The sequence below is a fragment of the Carassius carassius genome, chromosome 36 (genome assembly GCF_963082965.1).
Source record: "Carassius carassius chromosome 36, fCarCar2.1, whole genome shotgun sequence".
NCBI classification, from domain to species: Eukaryota; Metazoa; Chordata; class Actinopteri; order Cypriniformes; family Cyprinidae; genus Carassius; species Carassius carassius.
The window spans coordinates 6,803,312-6,818,035 of NC_081790.1; the positions used below are offsets into that span (position 1 = coordinate 6,803,312).

At 35.9% G+C, this 14,724-nt stretch overlaps 1 pseudogene; it reads right to left on the reverse strand.

Moving 5' to 3' along the window:
- Positions 1 to 6,169: 6,169 nt before the first annotated feature.
- LOC132116548 (transcription factor TFIIIB component B'' homolog) lies at positions 6,170 to 14,713 on the reverse strand (annotated as a pseudogene).
- Between the last annotated feature and the right edge of the window lie 11 nt (positions 14,714 to 14,724).

A 14,724-nucleotide genomic window follows, 5' to 3' on the forward strand; every position in this document is an offset into this window, starting at 1 on the left:
TCACCTATAAATGAAAATCGTGCCATTAATCAAGCACCCTCATGTCGTTCCAAACCTGTAAGATCATCGTTCGTCATCGAAACACAAATTAATGTATTTTTGGTGAAATCGGAGAGCTTTCTGACCCTGCATTGACAGAAACACAACTACCATGTCCAATGCCCAAAAAGATAAAAGACATAGTTAAAATAATGTGTGTAAATAGTCCATCAGTGTGCATTCCTATGCTTGTAAAGGAGGGTGAGTAATTAATGACAGAATTTTCATTTTGGTTGAACTATCCCTTTAATTGCTAATCTATGTAACATTTCTGTGCAAATAAAGTACATTATTCATCCACGCATGCACACAAGGTAGCTAAAAAAAATAAGTGACTGTATTAACATTATTATAAACGTTATTATATGAATCTAATCATCAAATTTGTCATTTATAAATATAAATTATTTCTCATATTCAGACAGATGGAAAAAAAATTAAAAATCAACCTTTACAAACATACTGTACATTTTTATTAACATATTTACAAACACAAGTAAAACATTTGTACACAACTATTAAAAACAAATATGAAGAGCATAAAACTGAACAAAGGTTAAAAGTTTAAATATAAATTGCTACAATGTGGAGCAATGCTAAAATACAACACACAGACAGCATGGAGCTAAAAACAGGACAGTGCGTATTTAAAATTGAGGTTTGTTTCAAAGCTGTTCTTAAAAAAATGAATAAATAAAGAATGAAAATTCACTTAAAAAAAATCATAGAAAATGTAATTTTCTGATTTAAAAAAACGTATATAAACAAATGATATTGACGTGAAATTAACGTGTTTATAATTCATAACTGGAAATAAAATGCAGGTCGAGACCAAAAAAATAAATAAAAAATTCAGTTAGGCTCAGATCAGACATGAATTCTAATATAACTTTACATAACAAAAGAGTGCAACAGTAACAAAAACGTTAACTGAATTAATACTTATTTATCCTTAAATAAAATTATAATAACATAAAAGACATTATGTCAGCTATTACTGAGGTATGTTTTTGCTGCATCTCTTCAGTTGTGGATCTTCTTGGTAGAAGTGTCCTTTCAAATATTCAGACGTCTATACACCCAATTTATGTCAAACTATATTTCTGACCGTTTAGTTAGTTGTGTCTGGTTTGTTATTCCAACCTTTGGCCTTAATCCATGTCTTCTAGTTCATCAACTTCAGTAAAGATGTCACTGAAGAAGTATTTGGAGACACTTGTTGGTTCTTCATCTGAGTTCTGCCGAGTAGAGAAAGATCAAATCCGTTTTTATTAATACAAATATAGAAAGTGAGCATAAAACTGAAATATCTGAGCGTATGATACCTCAATGACAGATGCAGGGGTTGGTGAGGGTCGCTTTACTCCAGGGCTGGTTGCAGTGGTAACAGGTCCGGCTGCTATCCGTTTTCTCTCAGGACGTACGGTGTTGACTGCTGGTTTTTGGAGGCCTGGTTTGGCGCCTCGATGAGCTGCTGGGGGTCCTTGTGTACTCTTTGACGAAATGAAAGACGGGAACCCTTTGGGTCTTCTGCCAGGTCTATTGGAAGACATCCAAATGAACAAAAATGTATCATAACATCTAGAGCAATATCAAAGCCAATACACTGCTGCTTTGCTTTAAAAACAAACAAAACGTAGAGCCACCCACTTTGTAAGCGGCCCAACTGTGGTAATAGGCATGATTTGACTGACACTTTGCGAGTCTGATCTACTAGCCACCTCAACTGTCCCTTTGCCTGAGAGGTCCGCTTTTCCCATGATGCCTTGGGAAGAAACCTCCTGGACAGAATCTTCAGAGACAGGTGAACGAGTATTATCGCTAGTCGCAGAATGGTCTGTAGTTGCTTCTCTGTCAGAGATGGTGATTGATATGGAGTCATCCGTTGATGAAATGCCAGCGGGTACAGTTTGCTCTGGCACTGACCTCGTCTCTTGTGTCGAAACGGGTAATGAGGTAGTCCGTTTAAAAGAGAGAGCTGCTGTGTCCTCTTTACCATCACTACCTCGAGCGTTTCTCTGTGAAACTGGGATTGGTTTAACTTGCAGCTTTGCTAAACAGAAGAAAGTCCATTAAAGACATGCTTTAAGTTACAAATAATTCTCTTTCTAAAAATGCCAATTCATCAAAAAATCCTGAAAGAAAATGCATGATGGTTTCCACACACAACAGGATAACTGTTTTCAGCATCGATAATAATCAGAAATGCTTCTTGAGCAGCAAATCAGCATATTAGAATGATTTCTGAAGGACAATGAAGACTGGAGTAAAGATGCTGGAAAATCAGCTTAGCGTCACAGGAATAAATAATTTTTAAAAATAATTTTAAATAGAAAACTGTTATTTTAAGTTATAATTATATTTCACAATATTTCAGGGTTTTATTGTATTTTTTTAATCACATAAATGCAACCTTGCTGAAAATGAAACTTGAAAAACATGAAAAAAATCTTCCCGATATCTAACTTTTGAAAGCTCCCTTACCTCTCCTGGTTCTCTCAGGTATTTTTCTTTTCTTTTCCAGGTGTTCCTTCTCATCATCAGTCCCCTCTGCCACAAGGCTTTCCAATCCTTCCACTAACACATAAAGAAACTGGGTTTTAGGGCAGTGCAATGCATTAAAAAATGTTAAATCTGTACCATATATGCTCATTTTCAGAGTATAAAGATGGGCTGGAAATGTTCTCACCATGATGTTCTGCCTGACTCTCATCTTTGGTATTCTAGGAAGGAAATGGCTTCAGTTTTAATCAGCATTTATCAAGCATTTATAGTTTTTAAAAAGTCAAGATGCATGTTTTACCCCCTGAGATCTGGAAACTGGTGTCTTGTGTTTCAATTCTCCTTTCCTAGATTTGCCCACGTCTCCCTGTTCACTTTTCTTTTCATCATCCTCCGACACAGGAACTAAAGCGTCTGTGATTAGAAGATGAGATACCTCCCTGCTCTCACTAGCACTGAAATTAAGAGCAATGGGAAAAAATAATCAAGCACAATATGTAGAACCCTGAAACATTTGCAAATAAGACTTAAATCTGCATTCATTTGGCTAGCAAATTCTCAATTCAAAACATCCTCCTAATGTTTATGTAGCTCTCTCCAAATGTTTATGGCATCAGATAACAGTTTAAAGCAGAGGTACCTCTGACCATGACCCCCAATTTCCACCAGATGCGGAACGGCTGCGGAACGGCTCCGCTGCGTGACAGCTCCGTGTTCCGTCGTCCGTCAATACCCACCAGGTCCATATTTGTTGCGGAACGGCTGCGGTCATGACTGACAGCTGACGTCACGATGCCCCATGTAATCTCGCAAATTCTGGTGTGATCGCGCGATATGTAGTTTCTATATAGAACTACCAAACCAGGAACAGTTTTCCATCCGAAGGAGTATAGGATAGAACTCTTTTCTTTTCTCTTTTCATTTCTTCATCCATCGTGTCAACAGGGTTAAAACTTCAACAAGCCTGTCTCCGCCCATTATGACGTTTTCAATGTGTAGTGTAGGGAAATATGAGCGCGGTGTATTTTATTTTGAAAATTAAACTGATCTTTTATTTTGTTTCTGGCTGTTCTGTTTTGTCACTCGACTTCCTGTCCTGCGTACTCTGCCCTGTAGTGCTGCGGAGCGCTCCGGCATCCGGCAAAAATAGAAGCTCTGCGTATCTGCTCCGGAGGGTTGCGGATCGCCGGAGTCGGAACGCAGCTGTAACGCATTCAGTGGAAATACACTCATTGACTTTAATGGAAACCTATTGACTCCGCCGCCGTGCCGGAGCCGTAACGCAGCCGTTACGCATCTGGTGGAAATTGGGGGTGAAAATGCGACTCAGACGCTGCCACAGGTGGGAGGAGCTCTGTCTGAAACCCCACCCCCTCATCTAAAGTGGGTGGGGTTTCTATGAGAGAGAGTATAAACACAGGTTCCTCAGGCGTGGGCTCAGCAGATGTGTCCTCTAATTTACATCCAGGATGTTCCACAGTGCTGCCTTCGCAAACTTCCTCAGGATTCGTTCTATTGTTCTCATCCAGCATGATCAAAGTTTTCTGTCTGGACTCGTTTTTAGAAACAACTGGCAGGGTGACATTTTTGACTGTCTGAATTACAGAGACATAACACATGATATTTATTATTGTAATAATTCTAGCCGATGAGGTTGAACAGTATTTAACAGATATTTTACCTCTGCTGATTCAAAGCTCGATGCTCCTTGTTGAGCTGCACTTTTGGATACGTCAAGTTCTGTGGTAAATACAGAATCCTCTTCAGCACTTTTAGTGAAAGTGTTCATGGAAGGCTGAGCAGCGGACGGCTTCTCATTAAATACTGCAAGAAAACATATGCAAACATAAAAACAGATATTTCCTTTTGTTTTTAAATGATTTTGATAAATAAATTACTAACTTATATGTTGCATAATAATTTGGATGTGATTTTAATTCAATTGACATTAAAGCATATTTACACAATATTACACAATATTCTTAAAAGACTGGGAGATTACAAACATATTCTTAGAAGTAATTTTAAAATACTGGAAAAAAAATTATATATAAGAAATTTATAGTAGAACTAACACAGATTTAAAGTTTTTAATATTATTGTTATTATTATTTAAACAATCATGTAAATTCTAATAAAAATCATATATATTACAAAAATAAATCAATGAATAAATAAATAAATAAATAGTTTTATTCAATCTTCTGTTTCATAATAAAATAAAATCCGTTTTTTTTACTTCTAACTATTAAACACATTTTGAACGTTTAAAAAACATCTACATCTATAATCACAAAAAAATACATATTATTAAAAAAAGTTACAATAATTTATACATGGTATTATGTTAATTTCTGCTTGTTTTTTCTTTTTTTTTTTACAATCATATCACAGTAACGAAAATGAGAATAACAATATAACAAATGTGAATACAAAACATATATATGCAAATGTAAATATAAAAAAAAAAAAGTTACATAAAACATGGCTGTTACCTGCTGTGGTTGATGTTGTGCTGCTGCGTCTGGATGTCTGAGTCAGGTTTGGTTGAGGTTTAAGTCCACGGTGCCTCCTGACAGGTTTAGAGGACTCAACTGATGTGCTCTGAGACTCGTTCACTCTGAAGCAACATACAGATGTTTTTTAGACAAATACATATAAATATCATTCTCTTATTATGGAACCTGAACTGTTGCCATTGGAAGTGCTGGTTTTAGATATTCAAGGAACCGTGTTAATATGCAAACCATTCTATTTATTGTATTTATTAATTTAAAAAGTTACAACACAAAAGATAGAACACTGACTAACATTACATTATCAGTGAAAAACTTATAAATAATAAAAATAAACTTAATAAATGGGCCATATGCAACACTTTTAATACCTTTTAGTCAGCTGTGGTTCTGATCTCAACCCTTCTTGTTCTTTTATATCTTCCTCTGTGATTACATCATTCTTTCTCTTCAAAGATGAAAAAGATTCAATCAATGCATTTTTGCCCATTTTATTTCATAAAATCTTTTTTTTCATTAACTGAACATTCATATAAATAAATTAAATAAAACAAATCATATATAATACAATACAAAATTTTTTAATAAATATATATTTTTATTGAATTTTGTTTTTTATTAAATCAATGCATTTTTATTTCAGAAAAGCTTTTTTTCATCAATTAAACATTGATGTAATTTTAAATTAAAATGATCATAAATATTTTTTTTTCAATCCAAACATATATTATTATTATAACAAATGATGCACATTGAAATTAAAAATATATATATTTATATATTGTCTTTTGTTTTCTCTCAGAAAACTGCCTTCTGGATCTGTGTATTTTTGCCCAATTAAATGTTGGGATATAACATTTCAGTGCATTCTGGAGACCCTTTTGACTACATATGATAACTAGACACAAATGCACAGTTAATCCATCTAATAACCTTTCATTTGGCAGTTCTTTCAGTTCATCAGAGGATTTTTCCAAGAGAGAGAGTTTCGTCTTACCCTCCATGTGGTATGGGTCGAGAAACTCCATGACATCCTTCAAAACAAATCCGACACAAATTAGTATCATCTCATCAAACACTACAAAAACATTCCAATTCCAAAGAGAAAAAACTCAATTCGATTTCACTGCAGATAACAAAAAAGGAAAATGTATGTACATTAATGATGGACACTGCAACATTACAAACGTGTAAACGGAGGAAGCGCCAGATGTGACAAGAGACATAGATGATGTTGGTGAGACTTACAACAAGCAGGTCCAACTGATGTTCACAAGGGACAGGATCACATGACAACTCCGGGTACAAAGCATTCTGGGATGTGCCCAGGATATCAGGCACATTCACAGAAATGTCCAGCTGGGAAACAATGGTAATGAATCACAACAGAGGGAAGGACAGTGAAAGGTAGGAAGGTTGTGAGTTTATGATATGACATGCAGAATTTAATATGAACAAAATGGCAAAACAAATAATAAACCCACTTTTTGAAAACAATTACATAATTTATATATGATAAAGGTGGTCCCACTAGGGTCCTCTTTTTTATGATAATACATAAACATACCTCTTCCATGGTTTCTACCACCTCTGAATTAACAGGCGGTGGAGGGCGTAGACTCAGTGGCACAAACGCCTGGTTTTCCTCTTCAGGATTTGAAGGAAAGTCTTCCTGGCTCAGGACAGATTCATCGGCTTCCTCTTCTTCCTCCTCAGGTCCAGAGGCCAGTAAGGTCACCAGTCTAGATTTCCCCCTCCTAGGCATGCCCTGTTTCAATCTGGGACCTGGTTTTAATTTAGCTCTCCGGCCAGGTGCCTTAATGTCCTGAACATGAATGGTGGAAGACACAGGAAGATCAGAGAGCTCTTCCTCATCTTCCTCTGCCCCTGCCTGTATAACATGCTGAGAGAGCTTAGGGATCCTTCCTGACCTAAATAAAAGAAAAATACTAATTAGCATGACAACCAAAACTGAGAACAAGAATATAAAATAATGGCAAAAAATATAATGATCATCAAAACATCATCAATCATACTTATTTATCACATGATTCTGGATTGCATGTAAAAAATTATTTACAATAATTTAAGGCTATAGAAGTAATGCTGCAACAAAATAAAATATAGACATTAAATGACCAATTTAAAGGAAAATAGAAATTCTGCATAGGCAACTACCTGAAATATGTAGAGTTTAAGTCAAAGTACTAAATTTACTAAAACTAATCATAAATAAAACATAAAGCTAAATAGCATTGTTTAAAAAAAAATGACAAAAGCACATAAAATTACTAAAACTGAAACAAACATTAAATAAAAATAAGCCCCCAAAGAAAATGTAATATAAAAGCCAACTCAAAATATTAATAAATACTGTAATAGTATAAAAATATTACAAAAATAAATGCACAATTGCATTGAGATCCTTAAACGGTTATTAAAAAGATCTAAAGATTCTCACACTTACCTGGTAGGTTTATTGAATATCTGTTCTTGTACAGCACTCAGGTCAGGTTCTTCCTCTAAATCTTCCAATTCAAGAAGAACTGCAGACTGCTTCTTCTCTTTTACAGAGGCAGAAGGCACCTGAAAAAAGCAAATTATACAATTTGTTAGATAAAACAGGCAGATAAAAATGACTTTGTACAGTAATACAATAATACACATAAAACTATCACATCAAACAACTGAAAACATCACCTTGGGGGACTTGTCCATCTTACTCTCCTCCCCGGCTGAGATCCCGTTCTCTTTGCCCTTGGGCACATGGTACCTGTTCCCCCATCTACAGCTGAGGTCTGGGATCGCTCTCTGTGGTCGACCTTTGAGCTGAGCTGATTTAATAGCAGCACTCTTGAATCTACTAGAAAAAGTTATATTTTCAGCCCCCATATCGTCTGATTACATTATAAATTGTAACTGCACTAGAAGTGCAGAAAGTGCATTACAATTACAACAAAAGTTTCGATTCAGTAAGTAATTAAATTTTTTGTTCAAATTAATTAATACTTGTTTTGGGCAAAGAAAAAATATTTTAAAAAGTTGCTGCTCATTTGAACTTTTTTATTCGACAAAGAATCAAGAAAGAAAATTAATCATGGTTTTCACAAAAGAGCAGTGCTCAAGACCGATAATAATAAAAACTAATGTTTTTGCTGACTATATGCCATTTAAAATATATTAAAATAGAAAATAGTTATTTCAAATTGTAATAATATTTCAGAATATTTTCTGAAATATTATTACATTTGGGGTCTTTTTATAAACGACCCCAAATGTTTGAATGGACGTGTACATGTAAATGCACCTTTAAATTGAATAATGTGAGATATCTGTAATCTTTTAATGATATATCTGGGTTAATTCTTACCTGTCATCTTGTGACTGGACATCACAAAAAACATTTTCACAGTCCTCAGGTTCATCTATTTCAGCTACAAAACATGAAAAACTATTAAAAAGTGAATTCGCACCGAAGTATCAGTCGCATCAGTCCAAAAATACGTCATGACGAGGAAAAAAACATACCGTAAGTCTCATTTATTTAGAACCAAGAACCAAGAGAAAACATTGCCGTCTACAGCCGCGAGAGGGCGCTCTATGTCTTCAGTGTAGACTACAGGAGCACTGAGCAGCATAGAGGGCCCTCTCGCGGCTGGAGACGGTAATGTTTTCTATTGGTTCATGTCAAATTAATTTTGATAAATAAGTCGCACCTGACTATAAGTCGCAGGACCAACCAAACTATGAAAAAAAGTGTGACTTATAGTCCGGAAAATCGGTAAATAATTTGTTCCTTGCATACCCTCTTGATTTGTCCTCTTGATTCTCCTGTCTGTAGTAGTCACTCTTCCTCTGCGTTTCTTTGGAGTGGTATCACTTCCTCCGTTATTTGAGTCCCCATTTTCCTTTTCTTCAGCTAGCACATCACTTTCCGAATCTGATGAAGTGTCCATTTCTTTTCTTTTAGCTGCTGCATCAGGAAATAGTGCAATTGTGCATGAGAACTTGTCAAAAATGTGAATCATGTACTGATAGACTTGACATAAAAATAAATACTGACCTCTCACTTTCCTTTGGACTCTCCTCTGTGCTTTAGCCAACTTGATGAGCGCTTTGTTTTTGTTTTTCTTATTTTCCTCATTTTTTAGGATCTGCTCCATTAATTTTTTGAAGAAATCTATATCCAAACGCCGCTTCTCCTCTGTAAATGCACTTCAGTTTACTTCACTTTCAACCAAATGACTTAAAATGCATTTTAATAAGGAACCAATTTCATTTTTAAAAGTTATTTTAAAGAAGTAAAAGGCCACTTACTGAAAGCTTTATCTATTCTCCATGAGTTAATTCGCTCCTCTTTCTTGAACTTGTTCTAGAGGAATAAGAGAACAGCAAAGAAGGTCATAAGGTGAGCTTGTATTTTACACCACCAATTCTGCATATCTGAATAATTTCTGAAGGATCAAGTGACAGTGAAGACTGGATTAATGATGGTGAAAATTTAGCTGTGATCACAAGAATACATTTATTTTAAAAACATATTAAAATGGAACATTAAGAATTGTAATATTTTACAATATTACAGAATTTACTGTATTAACTGTACAGCCATGGTGAGCATAAGAGACTTAAAAAGTACAAAAATAAAAACTCCAAACTTTTAAACAATAGTGTAGACCAGGGGTGTCATGGATATGATGATAGCTGCGTTGTAACTGATGCTTGTGTGGCAATTTTCTTGTGATTTTAAACATGTCCAAAAGAAGACATTTGACCTGGAACGAAAGACAGGCTATTTAAGGAGAAATGGAAAAGGGTATTATTATCTCAACGCCAACATTAAGTTTAATCACAACTCGTGATATTAAATTACACTCTGACGCACTGGACAGCTTCGTATGGAGAAAGTAAATGAGAAAGGAGTGTTCAAAATTTATCGTTTACTAATATCCGAACTGTTGATTTAATGATGTGCGAACAGACATTTTGTAACTTTGCAAAAAAAAAAAAAAACTTTTTGAGAGTTTTTCAGTGTCGGATGAAGGCTGTCAGGTTACAATATAATTCAAGATATGAGGCAAAAATGCCTTGTATTTTTAATATTTATGTCAAGATCGTTAAGTAATGTCTAACTACATCAAGAGTGTTGCTTTCCCGAATGTCAGCGCGATCACTTTTATACAATAGCTCAACTAAAAAGATGCTAGTATTAAGTGTGTTACATTAGTCACAGTGCTGTCGATCTCGGTTTCGGCAAGGAAAAGTTTTTAACAAGGCCAAAGTGTGTGTCTCCGTGCAGCACTGAGTATTTTGTTACTGAATTAGTCTTTGTTTTTGAACAAAGCATTTGAATCTATGATTCAGTGGCCCATTCATAAAGACAATCGCTAACTTCATTTCTAAATAAATCAGCCGTTTTGAATGAGTCAGTTGATCACTCATAAAGACAGAGATTTGCTGCCACCTACTGGTGGCTTTAGTGTCATATTTATTTATCCATGTCAGGCTTAAATCATCTCAAAAACACACTCTGCAAAATATGGTTTTATATATATATACATACACACACACACACACATATATACATTTTTGTAAATTATATTGGAGTTTGTATGGTTAATATTAATGTACCTGTAAGCAAACTAGAGTTTAACAAAAAGGTAATTTGGCCCGCACAAGGGGACATTTTCTCCGATCCGGCCCTCACCTTAAATGAGTTTGACACCCCTGGTGTAGACGGTAAAATCAAGTACTATAATCAAGTTTAGAGCACAAAACACAAAGATATTGTGACCACCTTAATCTCTATTCGAGCTCGGTGTGGAAACAGCTGACCAATCATGGAGAAGTCTGTCCCCATCATGCTGATGGCCAAGTAAAACATTTAAGTCTCTGGAATAGTCAAAGAAAGGATCCTATATAAATTAAATGTATAACACATGTTGGATTAAGAGGTGCATTTTGACTGACGTCTGACCTCCGTTGGACCAGGGTTTGGTGTAGGTGACCTTCCTAAAGCTGGAGTAGGTGGTGGTAGAGCCACGTTCAAATATAGGATCTCTGTCTTCTGCCGGATTGGGTCCCTTTGCCCTTGACACCTGGACTGTTAAACTACACACACACACACACACACACACACACACACACACACACACACACACACACACACACACACACACAATAAAATAAAAAGCTGTTAAATGTAGGAAGTTCACCTTCAATTCTGGTTCTGGACTACATTTCTCAGCAGATCAGGGGGGAAAAGTGTCACTGACCTCTCCTCGTCTATAATCAGAGAGCCATCCTCGGCCACCTTCACCCTGGGCACTAGAAGAGGCTCTTCCTCCTCCGGCTGGGTTTCTTGCATTCTTTCCTCAACTTCTTCATTATCAACATCTTCTACAACTGTCTCCTGAACTGATGGAGCAGCTGGAGTTTTGGAAGACCTGAAGAGAAAATCATAATTCTAAATCATATACGAGAAAACAATATCTCATAGTGGCATCAAAGTGATAGACAGAGTGATCAGACTTACGTTGGTGAAGGAGAGTCATCTAATACTGTCTCTGATGCTTTCTGCTTCTCTTCTGTGAAAGACCTGAACAGAAAAACAATACAGGGTTTGAAATAAATCAAGGCATTGAAAACACTGTCAATTAGAGGTTTGTTGTAATTGCTGCACAGTATTTCGAATCCAATAGCAGCATTTCCATCTACATGCACTTCTAAAACACACAGAGGAATTAAGAACGGCACATACTTCATTGGATTGGAAACAGGCAGGTAATAGATCAGCTCTCTCATGGTCATTTTAGTGTGGTCTTTGGGTGCTTCGCGTTCTTTGATTCCCATCTTGGGTTTCTTCTTGTCTTCCTAAATGTATGCATTAATGAAGAGGTCAGGGTTTCGTATTAAAAGCATTGAAATAATTCCCTTACAAATTCCCCATAAAGTGTCCTAACATATGTAAGGTTCAAACAGCACTTATTCAACTGTGATTAAATGAAAATCCTATTTAACCTGGGACTAAACTAATCTTATATATATATATACAAACACACTCACATAAACACATCCATACATACATTAAGTGAGAATGTATAAATGTTGTTCTGTTGAATTTTCTATTAATTTAATCCTGAATAAAATCTATCATAGCTTCATCAAAAATATTAAGTAACCGATTTTAACAATAAAAATTATAAGAGGATCATGTCTCACTGAAGACTAAAGTAAAGGCTGCTGAAAATTCAGAATGCAGAAAAAGGCTATTTAATAAACATAACTTACTACATCTTACTAGCCCCACACTTGACATGCCTTGACCCAAACTAGCCTTGATTATTTCTGAGAAGGGTTTTATTGTTTATTTTTTAGCCAGATTTTAACTTTTGGTTTAAATATTTGGAACTAGCTGCCAATGTTTGGAGCAAAATTAAGCTTTTCTGATATTTAAAAAAAACTAAAGCACACCTAAATACTGAGAAACAAATCCAGAGAGCAAACTAATATAAAACACATACATACCTTTTGTTTGTTAACTTCTTTTTTAAGACGCTCTCGAAGTTTCCTTGCCTGAGCTAACTTGAGCATGTCTTCTGGGTTGTTCAGAGATTTCAAGGATTTGAGAATCTTTGATGGTGTCTTAAGTTTATGAAGTCTTTCTTTTAACAGATCCATTTGGCTCTGGCTCGGAGACAGCCCAGAATCACTCTCCCATTGTACAAACACACCTACCACAGCAGAATGAGCCGGAGGGCTTTCACTGACCAAAACGGTATCAGGTTGAGAAGTTATAAGAGGATGTTGGGACTCCCCTTGCTGAATGGTCAGTGGCACAAGAGTGTCCTCCAATCTCCCGTCCTTTTGCATCTCTTGGTCATTCTGCAGTGGGGCTGCAGGGATGGGCTGAACTTTGGCCTGTCTGCATCCTCCAGAAGGTCTCTGTCTTCCAGGAAGCCTGGGGTTATGGAAAGGTGCAGGTATCTGAAGAGAAGACTCTTCAGTCAGGGTTGAGGATTCAGTTTCATAGGGTGTTGCTGGTTTTACAGGGGACTTGGATGAGGATTTAAGAGTCCTGGTAGAAGCTGGAGAGGCTCGTGGTTTGGCCAGGTTGGGCAAAGCTGTGAAGCGTTTCCTCCTTTGAGGGCCAGAAGTCACAGAGGTGCTTGTTGAATCCTGGGCATCAGAACTTTTAGATGCTACATCCCTGTTGAAGCAAAGAATCAGTGATAAAATGGGCAAACTCTCATGCATTACATCATATTTCACCTAACTTTTTATTTTGGAATAGACCAAAATTTTGCAGCTTTATCCTATGATGTGACATGCTATAATTTGCTACACCTAAAATTCATCTTCTGTAATCAGTAATTATTAGACATGCAATTTTTATAAACTAATATTGACAACTTGAACTTTTAAAAATGAATCTGTCACACTAAAGGACTGATTAAAAAAGAAAAAAAAGTGAACTAAGTCATTAAAAAAAGGTAAAATATGAATTTGTATACATTTACTTATATAATTTAACAATACATACCATGTTATAGATTACATATACATATATGTATGAAAAAAGTTTTAAAAACTTTCCTGATGTCTTTATTCAAATGGCATGATTCTAAATAATAAATACACAAAATGACTCTTTAATTAAATGTACTCAGACTCACTCTCCATGTTTAGTGGCCTCAAACTGGTCACTCGGGCAGCTGCTCTGAGACGCTTCCTCACTGGTCCTCTCCAAAGCTGCTATAGGTGGGTCAGTCTTCAATTTAAAAACTGTGACCTCTGACCCCTCAGATGGAGCAGAGTCAGCAGGAGCCTGGGGAGGCTGAACATTATCTACAGACGCATCTCCAGAGGCTGTCTGAGCTCGGCCTGTGGGATTTACATTGGGCCGAACACTGATTCTCGATCTGCGTATCATGTTTCTCTGAGGGAAAAACATAGAGGATAAATGCATAGGCCATATACATATTTAGAGGAAAAATGCGCGCGCACACACACACATATATAGTTTGTTATTGCAAATTATATATTATATATAATTTGCAACAACAGACTTCAATTAACAGGTTAGTTAGTTCATTATAAGTATACTATCAAGCAAGCTAAAAACCTTTTCGCGGGTCTTAAATTAATTTTGACAGTTGAAGGTGGTCTTAGTCCCAGTCCCAAATCCGTATAAATGGTACTATATAGAAATATTTAAGTTTCTTAAATGAACAATAACAAAACAGAAACACGTGACACCTACAGTGACGTTTACAACATTTCTGTTTATTGCATCAACTCTTTCAAAAAACATTTACGAGCTTCTTTAAATCGAATTTTCAGTTCTCACTTCAATGCATAAATATTTAGTTTACAGCTACTCGCAATACATTGCTTCTTTAAAAAAGTATTTCGATTTTCTACAAAAAATGTTAAATGTTTTTTTCTTCGACTGTCCATTGAGAGTGCCCTGTCCAACAATGTCCTTTATCCTCGTATGCAGGACGGTTTATTAGACCAACGTTGCTTTTTACAAAATCACAATGAGTATAAAGCAGTGGATATATCATAAACTTACTTTATTTGGTATTCCAGGGTGATTTTATAGTAAAATCTTCAGCGGCTCACGTCCTCCATGCTTGCTGTTTGTTACTGGGCATGCGCAGTG